Source organism: Gossypium raimondii, chromosome 1, assembly GCF_025698545.1.
Source record: "Gossypium raimondii isolate GPD5lz chromosome 1, ASM2569854v1, whole genome shotgun sequence".
Lineage (NCBI taxonomy): Eukaryota > Viridiplantae > Streptophyta > Magnoliopsida > Malvales > Malvaceae > Gossypium > Gossypium raimondii.
This window is the reverse complement of record NC_068565.1, coordinates 27,700,651-27,711,543: the sequence shown is the minus strand read 5'-3', so window position 1 is coordinate 27,711,543 and position 10,893 is coordinate 27,700,651. Positions and strand designations below refer to the sequence as shown.

General features: G+C 32.7%; 1 pseudogene; it reads right to left on the bottom strand.

Moving 5' to 3' along the window:
- Positions 1-4,103: 4,103 nt before the first annotated feature.
- On the bottom strand, positions 4,104-4,197 carry LOC128032653 (small nucleolar RNA R71; annotated as a pseudogene).
- Positions 4,198-10,893: the final 6,696 nt, after the last annotated feature.

The window sequence follows — 10,893 nt, the reverse complement described above, 5'->3', positions numbered from 1 at the left end:
CTTAACTCTAATACCATGCATTATCTAGTTATTATGCTTAAGTAATCCATGCATGCAAAAATCCCAGAAGAAAAGTTACCAAGCCACTAACTAGAAGTCATTGAAAATTACAAACCAAAACCAATAGAGACTAATTAATACTTATTAAAAATAGTCTAGGTCCAAGGTGATTCTCTAGATGCTGATTCCGGTAGTAATTTCAAGGTTTACCTGAAAAGTTCAACAATATTGTGGGGTGAGCTTATGAAAAGCTCAGTGTGAGTCGAATAGTTATTTAAAAAAACATAAATATCAAAATAATACAGAGCTAATATGCCGTTGGTACTCCATGGAACTTCTCCGTCAACCATAAAATCCCAACCCGATGCATATGCAATATGTCACACAATCTCATACATAATCATATCTCAATACTTTTCACATTTATTTGACATGCTCAGCATGTCCTCAATAATCACATACTATCAGTAAATAGAAATAGTATTCCAATCTTTCAAATTACCATTGTGTTGGTATCAATCCATATCATTCAATTTCACATACTTTACGTATTTTCATTGTGCATAAATAGCACCCTTTGCAGTACACAATATAACAAATATCTCATGCATTTAAATCACACATAAGTTTAATATCTCAACACATTATATCATTTAGTCAAACATTCTCATATCTCATAACTCAAATATGCAATTACAAACTCAATCAAACATTCATATTATCAAACTAGCGATTTTGCCAACATGTCAATCTCTGAAGGCTCGAAACATACCTGGTTCAGCCACTCACAAAATCAATAATTAGGCTATTAAATCAATCCAATCAGCAAGCTAATTTATCAAATATAACATGATATTTAACATTTTCAAACAATTTTTTGAGTTTAGGACCCACACCTTATTTTTCGCTCCTTGCAACACACTAGCGAATCTTCCAATTTTGCTTAATAATTCCATAAACGAGCCTAAACAAAAATTCAGTATAAATTCAATAAATTTATCATCAAACCAGCCCCCAAACACCCACTTATGAGTTCAAACCAATCATTGAAATTATAACTATTTTTAGAATCCAAACTAGTTAGATTCCTTACAGTATATAGATGCGAACTGTACGTACAATTGTTCTTCACCTTTACGGATGATTTGGGGCTTTTGGGTCAGCACCTAATTCAATAATATACTGGAAAGTAAGTAGCTAATTAATTACTCAATTCTATCATTTAATCAATCCATAACATTTACCTAATAACTATGTCAAAATAATAAACTAGTTATCTTTAATTGTACTTACGCTTCATTATTTGTGGGATCCGATTGGCTAATTGATCAAGAATGTCTCACCCTAATTAACATGTGATTAAAGGCTGATTAGAAGGTTTCAAGAACACAATTCAATTTTGGAAAAATATGGGCAAGAGCAAAGAAATAAAACATCCCCCCTTCTTGCACATAGGAGCAAGCACCACCACCCATGGTGGCCAAAATTGGGACTGAATTCTAAAATGGTTTGAGATCTCATTAAAATATGGAAAAATAATTTTGAAGTCATTTAAAATCCATCAAATTCCAGATCTATAAATTTTGGTTTTAAATTGACAAGATTAATCAAGAAATTGAAGTGAAAAGAGATCTTACCCAAGCTAATTGAAAGAAACGACAATGACACTTTCTTGGCAATGTTTGAGATCAATCTTGGGGTTCAATATTTTAGATTTTGGGTTGATTTAGATGAGGATAAATGTCAAAAATATATTATAGGATATGGTGCACAATCTTGATGCAAAAAGAAGAAGAAAGATATGGTAAAATGAGAGCTGTAGGCGACGAGAACAATGGGAGAAAGAAAGAAAAGAGGAGAGGAAGAGGGTGAACGGCTAGGGTAGGGAAAAATTGAACTAAAGGCTGAAAAATAAAATAAAAATTTGTATTTATACTTAGGGTTCAAGGGTATCGATGGCGCACACATTAAGAAAAACAAGGAATTTTGCAAAATTTAATTATTTCGTAAGAGAAAGGATTCAAACTTGGGACCTCATTTAATTTCCATGTTTTCTCATATTTATTTTAACCATTAGGCTTCTTCCTCATTCTTGAAATAATTTTGCAATATTTATTTTAAAAAGAAGGCATGTCACATACTAGGGTTTAAGGCAAAATTTGCAAAATAATAAAAATGGTGAGAGAGAAGGGATTTGAACTTTGGTTTGAAGTAACGTTTCACTAATACTTAACCAACAAACCAATACCTCATTTATTTCATAAAAATGCATAGATAATCTCAAAAAGTAAGGCATGACCACTCTCTCCCGATTCACAAACCTGGTTCTACTAACTCCCATTTTTTGGGATGTTACACATAGAGTCAAACATGTCCCAAAAGTGTAGCATATATCTAACACTTCCTTATTTCCCCTTACATGTCCCATTGAATGGAGCTTAGCTCAGATTCCCTTATCCCCCCATCATGTCCCAAGGCCTCAACACCCAAAATCATTGTACATATAGATGAGTACTGACAATCCTATAACAGACAAACTATATCCAACAGTTTCAAGATTACAAGGCCAAAATATCTTAAAAACAATCACATATCACTCACCGATTATCCGTGCACTATCTCTACATGTTAGCATCTTTTGCAAAACACTATCACTTTCCTATAACATATATATATCATGTATAAATTTGTACTTTTCACAACAATTACCATATCCACATTTCACATGTTTGAGCCTCTCATCACTATGCACAATTTAATATTCATAGAAGCGTAAAAACCACAAAATAAGTAAAGATACAATGAGCCTCACACTCAAAATTAGAGTAGGGGTTTAGGCTACCACTAAATTCCCAAACAAGACATGACTCATGTCTACGAGTAGCAATTCCAAACACTCACCATTTTATGCTTTTGCCAAAAAGCGAAAAGCTCAAACTAGCTCATCCTTTAACTTGTAGAAGGTTCTAACGAACCTGAAGCTTAACACAAAACAAACATCCAATAAACACAGTCAAATCACAACCAAGGATTCATTAAACCAGCCAAAATACAAGCCTAAGCTAAGTTCTCCTTTACCTAAAACCTTTAACATAAAAAACTTTAAATTTGAATATCTCAATTTATACTCAGTCTTTTCACCTAAAACCAATTCCATTCATCTTATATTTCACCTATGGCTAATTCCCAACCTTTAAACTACACAAAACTACGTAATTCATGGTATTGACATTTTTCAAAATGTTTTAAAGCTATCTTCCAAAAATTCATTAAAACATTAGAAATTCTTAATTAAACTTCAAAGTAAGTTTAGAAACCTCTTAATCACATTGAAACTAATCAAAAGATACTTTAAAATCATGTTTTTGCTCAAAAATCCAAATTTCACCATTAACGACTCTAGTTTCGGTTTTTACTTAAAACATGCAATTTAGTAACTAAAAACTCAGTTTTAAAGTCTAAATATTATTAAAAAATAATGGTTAGATGAATGGTTACCTTTGATCGAAGATTAAATGAGTTTTGATGCAAATCTAAAAAACCCACGATTGAAAAAGATGATGAAATATATGGAGTTTTTGAGTGTTTTTCTTGGAGATTTATGAAGGTAATTGACTTGGGAATAATAGGAAATCAAAGTATTATGGTTTGAGATTCAGAAATAAATTAGAAGATCAAATGAATAATAAGGAACGACAATAGCAACTTTGGAGAGCAACTATAATGAAATAAAATTGGGAATGAGGGTTTATTAGGTTCAATTTTAAAATTTGGTAAAACTGCAACATAAATGCTCACTTTTTTGACTCTATTACAAATCAGTTCTTTTCCCAAATTTAAAGGTTTCCAAAGCACATTTTCAAAAAATTATTTAAATTTCTAAAGAAAATAGTCGAAAACATTACCGATATACAATGTCACACAATTCCAAATACTCTAAGTTTAAAATTCCTAAACTACCTCTAAAACTCCTAGGCACTATTTTAGGGTGTTACAACGAGCATGACTTATTTCATTGCCACCATATTCGATCTCTACATGGCAAGAATTAGCAAAACGCTTTCTGATAAAGAATTTCCCACCTAGCAAAAATGCTCTGTTGTGAAATGAGATCATCACTTTTCAACAAATGGATGATGAATCCTTATACGAGGCATGGGAAAGATTTAAAGAGTTACATCGCAAATGCCCTCACCACGTGTAACAGCCTAATTTTTAGTGGTGTCGAAAATAGTGGTTTGAAACTGCTAAATCCGATGAATGAGTTCAAAAAATTTATTATTTATTATTTATGAGTTAAATGCGATTTTAGGAAGACTTTTGAATTAGTGATTTTTGTTTTAAAAGAATTTATTAGGTAAATTGTTTTGAAAATAGGGTATCGAGACCTTAATTTTATAAACCAAGCTTAAATACTTTTATAAATATTTGCGAAGTGTCATTAAGTTAGTATTAAAGTTTCGTCAGAAAATTTTAATGTTTTGATAGTTAATTAAGTAAAAAAGAGTAAATTGGAAAAGGTGCAAAACTTGCTAATTAAAGAAGTAGTGATTAAATAACTTAAGTGGTGAATAAGGGAGGACTAAAGAGAAAATCAAACATTTATTAGAAGGTTGAAACGGCATGTGCATAGAAAAATCTTGAAATTTGATGACTTTGGGGAAAAATGGTCATTTGAGAATTAAGATAAAAATTTAAAACAAAGACTAATTTTGAAAATCCAGACATTTCTTCATCAATCTTCAGCCAAAAACAGCCACAGGAGAGCTTCTAAAGCTGGTTTTTAATATTTTTATTCAAGTGAGTTTAATTCTTTCCTTTTTCTTGAAATTTTTATGTTTTTAAGACTTTTACAATTAGGTCCAACTATCTGTTTCAGTAGCTTTTGCTTTCATGGGTAATTTTGAAAGTTACCATTGATGAGTACTAGAAGTTTATGATTAATTAACATGGATTTAGAACTTTAATTTTGTTATATGATGATTTTATCAAGTAATTTTAATAGAAATTGATTTTAGGACCAAATTGTTAAAAAGATTAAACATTAGGGTTTGGTATTAAATTTCATTTATCAAAGGCTGTGTGATAGTTTAAAATATTTAGATAAATTGTCATTTGGGAAAAATTAGCTCATTTGATGGGCTAACTGGTGAGGGACTAATTTGCAAAAATTGTAAAATTTAGGGTAATTGTGTAATTCTAAAAATTGAATGGTATAAATTATGAAGTGGATTGAAACTAAAATGTATGCTAATGAATGAATAATTTTACATTTTAGATCAAGAGCCCGTAGATTTTTAAGTAGATAAAGAAGTATCAATCATCCTAGGAAGGCCTGTTTTGGCAACCGACAGGACGATAATAGATGTACAAAAAGGCGAACTCACCATGTGAGTTCAAGATGAATAAGTGATCTTTAATGTACACAAGACCATAAGATCTCTTGATGAGGTTAAAGATTGTTCTATTGTCTCCAAAACAGATCTGCTGGTTTCTATAAAATTAGAATTCAATGATTCGTTGGAAGGTATTTCATTTGACTCTCCACATCAAGATGAGGACAATACATGTTTGGCCTTGTTGGAAGCTAACTCGAAATGATTCAATTCAAAAGATCAGTTTGAATCATTAGAGCTATCATCATATGAGTACAAGCAACCCAACCCATCAAGGGAAAAGTTAGACTTAACAATTTTGAAAAGGCAGGAGAAGGGTATCAAGTGGACTATTGAGAATATTAGCTACTGAAAAGGAATCTATCGATGGATAGAAAAGTTTGATCCAATCTTGAGTATTTGATCTTGGGAAACTCAAATCTCAATGGTTAAAAGTAACGATCATTTACCCCATTTATGATATTCCGTAGGTGGGACCTATACCAAAGAAAGAAGGTATCATGGATAATGAGTTGATTCCATTAATGACAATCACATGTAGGCAAATTTGTGTGAATGGCGGAAAGTGGAGTAAAATAGAGTAGAAAGACCATTTCCCGCTATTATTCCATGATCAAATGCTAAACATAATTACTGGGCAATAGTGATACGACCACACCTCGGGCACACTTTTGGACCAGCTCCCTAAGCATTGCTTGCAAACCCATGCGAGCTGAATTAGTTCAATTCCTTCTCATTGAGCTCCATTTAGCTCGTTTCCAGCTCACTCGAGCTCAAGTCAGCTCATTCGAGTTGAATTCAGCTCAACTCAACCCAATGAGCTTATTTTTAGCTTTCTTTAGCTTGCATTTATTTTGCTGAAATAAACCATTTAATTTGTCTTCAGGTGAATTAGTTGTTTATTTTAAGTTAATTAAATTGTTAAAATCTGGACAAATAATTAATTAAGTGTTTTAATTATATCTAAATTAAATATTTAATTAATTATGATGTTTTAAATATGTCGAAATTGTTAATATGTATGGACTAATTTAATGTGCAAATTATTGAGTTCATATGCTACTAATTTAATGTGTCCAAGAGCATTTAACTTATTGATGTTATTTGCTACTGTGTTCATGAATGGATTGGTGCAATGTATGGGAGTGTGCATGCACAATTGAGGTTCAATGGATGGCATTTAAAGGAGCACATGCATTTGGGACGTTCATGCAAGAGGGAGTTCTTTGAAAGTTCATGTATTTGAAGATTCATGGATCATATTTATGGGGAAAACACATGGGACGTTTCATGCATGATTCATGCATTTTCAAGATGACCATTCAAGTATTTTAGGCACATTAATGCCTCATTCAGCCAAGGGAGATGTAGGATCATTAAAGGGCTGCACATTCATGGAATTATGGAGATTCTTCAAGGCTAAGGATGCATGAATGCATCAAGTGAAGCATCATGATGGTTCGGCCAATTCATGTACCATTTTCAAGCATGAACCGAATTTTAATGCTTTTGTGTGAACATGTTAAATACCTATGTGAACAGGATTTAAGTTAATGTGAACAACATAGATGCCGAATATCAATAGGCATTTTAGGCTTATAAATAGCTTACTTGTTTATTGTAAAAGGTTACAGAATTTGATTATTGAAAACTTGATTGAGAGGTATCCTCCTATCCTATTTCGTACGAGTCTCGTTCTGACTTATCTAGCTTGCTAGTGGCGTCAACCCGACTCCTTGAACTTATCACCATTCTGGTGTGGCGTTCCCCACCTTTTTTATACCTTTGGTTCTTACCTTAATATAGGTAACGGGTCAAGGTCCATCTTCGACTATCCATCAAATTCACCTTAAGCAACATAAGTCCCGGGGCAATACTTCATATAGTATTGAATTGTTCTTCAGCTTGAGTTCACTTTACCATCTCCATTTTAACTTTAAAATTATAAACTTTATTTTTCTTGTAAAACCCGAACCTAACATCAATCATCAAACTTCACCTATCCTTTGAACCCTTTTTCCAACTTCCGCTTAAAGTTAATCAAAATCCATTTTTCTCACCAAACGAACGACTCTTCTCGTCGACAATCGGGTAAACAAGTGACTCAACTCTACATCATCGAGCCGGATCACATCAAATAGTACCTTTTTTTCTAGATGCGTATGATTGGTATGACAAGTGGCCCTTTGACATCGCCCCAGTTAGTGACAATCACCAATGACATTGAGGGAGTTATCTTAAATTTCTCTATCGTTATTTTATTTTCAGCTTTTTTTTTCATTTGAATAAATGGCATAGTTAAAAGAAAAAAAATTCTTGAATTAGTACATCAAATTATTTCTGTCTAAGGAGATTGGAACTTAAACAGGACCATTTGTGACCTCTCCAACCTTTCTTGGGAAATTAATTTGGTGTAATTCTTCGACAAAAATTTTCTAAGTTGCCTAAAAGGAATTTTAATTTTATTTCTTTTTATGTTCAATAAGAGGGTCAAGATTGGCCCAAGTTTTAATATTTTTATTTCTGTTCATTTTTATTTTAGTACATGTAATCAAATTTTGCTGTTTGGGCTCAAGGCCCAGAACGGTGGTAAGGAGAAAAATACCCAATTTTTGTCGCCCCTATAAGTGTAACAGCCCGTTTTTAGTGGTGTCGAAAATAATAATTTCGAGACCACAAATCCGACGAGTGATTTCATAAATATTATTATATCTACGAGTCAAATATAGTATTATATGAAATTTTGATTTAACAATTTTTATGATTTGAATGAATAGTTAAGTCTAAATGGTTTGCCACTAAAGTAAAGTGGTCTTAGAAAATGAGGTATCGGGACCTCATTTTTATAAATCGAGCCCATAAATATTTTTACTAAATATTTACGGAGCGATTATATAGGTATATTAAAAACTAGTCTAAAAATTTTGATGTTTGGATAGTTAAGTTAGGAGAAATGACTAAATCGTAAAAGTTACAAAAGTCAACCACTATAGATTTTTATTAGTTAAATGGCTTAAAATTTTAAAGTGCAAGGGTTTGAATGGATATTTAACCTTAATTAAATAAAGTGGATGTTAATGGCTAATGTTATGTATTTTATATGTTAAAAATATCTTTATTTATTAATAATTAAAAGTTAAATGATAAATAAAAGAAAGGAATCATCATCTTCTTTTAGCTACACTCGAAATGAACACCCAAAAATCCATTTTTAAATCTTCTCACATTTGGCCAAGCTTAGATTGATGCATGTAAATGATTTTCCTATCTGGTTCTCGTAAATTTTATTTTTTCTATATCGTTGCAGCTTAATCTAGTTAACCCCTACCTCCGCTTTCAAAAATGTTAAAGATTTCTAAAGTTTCCATTGATGAATTTATAATGTTTTGAAATTTTGATGATAGATTTATAAGCTTGATAGTTAAATATGACTATTTTGTAAAGTAATTTTGGTTCATTTTAAAGTTTAAGGACTAAATTGCTAACATAATAAAGTTAGCATGACTTTATGTGAAATTTTGATAAACATGGGTTGTATGAGAGCCATGTAACATTCGGCTAGCTTAGTTTGATTTTAATTGTGTTAATTGTTTAAGTTTTGAGTTTAGGGACTAAATTGAATAAAAGGTAAAAGTTTAGGGTAAAAGTGTAAAATGACAATTAAGGGTCAAATAGATGAATTTCAGTATTTTATGATATGTTTATATGAACTATTGAAACAAAATGTGGTATAAAAATGATTATGAGTTAAATATATAAATGAGATAGTAAGATGAAATGTTTAGATGAAATGGTTATACGAAATGCTTATATGGATATATATAATAGTTTTATGAAGTGTTTATACAAAATATTTATGAGAATATAAATATGGGAAAAAGGGACATTTGAAATAAGTACTTGTAACACCCCTAACCAGTATTCGTCGTCGGGTTAACGTTACGGAGTATTACCGTACAATCGATGATTTACTAGATTTTTGCCTTCTAGACTTCTTTTCTAAAGCTTTTCTTACCTCATGAGCTTCAACATTCTTAGCTTCTCTCACCACAGAAGGCTGATCATTCCAACTGGCAGGTCATCAATAGAATTAGTAGATTGAACACCCTCGTTAATAGGTATATCAATTTTAGAGGTTCTAGCAGTAGCAATTTCATGGTGGTCCTAGGTTCTACAGGTTGCATCATCCACAGTAGGTACAACTGGTGCAATTTCATCAATCTTCTAAGTATAATCTAATGGCTTCTCCATAGGAAGTGCATGACATTCAGAAACGAGAGGCTCTTGCATGAGAGATGCCTCCTGGGAGGATAAGTTCACTTCCAATGAGGATGAGCTTTCAACAATTGTTGTCACTAGCAAAGGCTGTTGGATGCCATTAACCAGTTCTGGTGTATTAGTCCCCCAGCTCTTTTGACAGTTGATACTACTGAGCATCTCATGTGGTAGAACAACAGGTGGGGATCAAAAACTAATAGCATAATTGGAATCCCAGGAAAATTTTGGAGGTAGATTCATGAAGTTATGGGCTTGTTCATCTTGGTTGCCTGGGATCTGCAAACCAATCTGAAGAACATTATGTAATGATTGGTGAAGTCGAGAGGGGTCCATGGATGAATGGCATGTTGGTATTGTAGTAGTCTGTGAGTGTACGTAAGGGGTTCACCGAAATGTTACTTTGATTGATGTTCTTGCAAAACCTGCGAAAGCAATTGTTGTTGCCGTAAAAACTGTTGTTGTTCCCCAGTTCCTATTGCAGCTTAAGCAACATGATCTTTTCAAGCAGCAACACCTGTGGTGTTGGTACTGGTGTCTAAGGTTGCAGCTGCTCTATTAAATACTGCTGATGCAACATATTTAGCAGTTGGGAGTCCTGAGATAAAGTGGAGGGGATAAACTTTTCAGGTTTTAAAATACCAGATGACTTATCCATAGTTTGACCAAGCAAACTTGTCAAGGAAGGTGGAGTAGGTGCTTGCAGCCTCTGGGATCCAGTGCATGAAAATTGTGGAATACAAGATCACCAAATACACAAGTTAGTGCATTTAAACATGGTTCAAATGAATTCATTCATATCAAATAACTTACTCATTTGTTTATCTCATTTAGGTCACCATTTCCCTCTCATAAGTACATTATACATTCCATTTGAACAGCTATCATTTCATTTCTTTTTCATACCCATTGAACCATCTAGAATATCATCAGATACTCAAGAAAGCTCACACGAAGTATGCTTAAACATATAATCGTAACCTTTCATTTACTTCATTGCTCACACGAGTTGCGAAACGAGCCTACTAACACGAGTTGTGGGTCGGAATGTAAGCTACACGATACTACTCACATAAGTTGTGGAGTATCCACAACAAATGCAGGACCTCAGCCATCGGTAGGTCATTCAAGACCGGCACCCGAAACATGAAATCCTTAATGACATGTCATTTGTATCCTACGAATTCTTAAGGTTCAATCGGGACACATCATTCGTCAAATC